The following is a 583-nucleotide window of genomic DNA, read 5'->3' on the forward strand; positions in this document are numbered from 1 at the left end:
CATGCACGTGTGCTGTGTCACTCATGCGCATGTGCTGTGTCACCATGCATGTGTGCTGTGTCACTCATGCGTGTGTGCTGTGTCACTCATGTGCGTGTGCTGTGTCACTCATGCGCATGTGCTGTGTCACTCATGCGCATGTGCTGTGTCACTCATGTGCGTGTGCTGTGTCACCATGTGTGTGTGCTGTGTCACCATGCGTGTGTGCTGTGTCACTCATTCACATGTGCTGTGTCACCATGCGTGTGTGCTGTGTCACTCATGCGCGTGTGCTGTGTCACTCATTCACATGTGCTGTGTCACTCATGCGCGTGTGCTGTGTCACTCATTCACATGTGCTGTGTCACTCATGCGCGTGTGCTGTGTCACTCATTCACATGTGCTGTGTCACCATGCGCGTGTGCTGTGTCACTCATGCGCGTGTGCTGTGTCACCATGCGCGTGTGCTGTGTCACTCATGCGCGTGTGCTGTGTCACCATGCGCGTGTGCTGTCACATCCACGGTATAAGTGGAATCCGAGTTTGGAGCAACTGAACATCACTGTCAGGGCCACCGAACGGAGCTGCAAAGCGCTCTGGAGCT

The sequence above is a fragment of the Myotis myotis genome, unplaced genomic scaffold, assembly GCF_014108235.1.
Source record: "Myotis myotis isolate mMyoMyo1 unplaced genomic scaffold, mMyoMyo1.p scaffold_m19_p_22, whole genome shotgun sequence".
NCBI classification, from domain to species: domain Eukaryota; kingdom Metazoa; phylum Chordata; class Mammalia; order Chiroptera; family Vespertilionidae; genus Myotis; species Myotis myotis.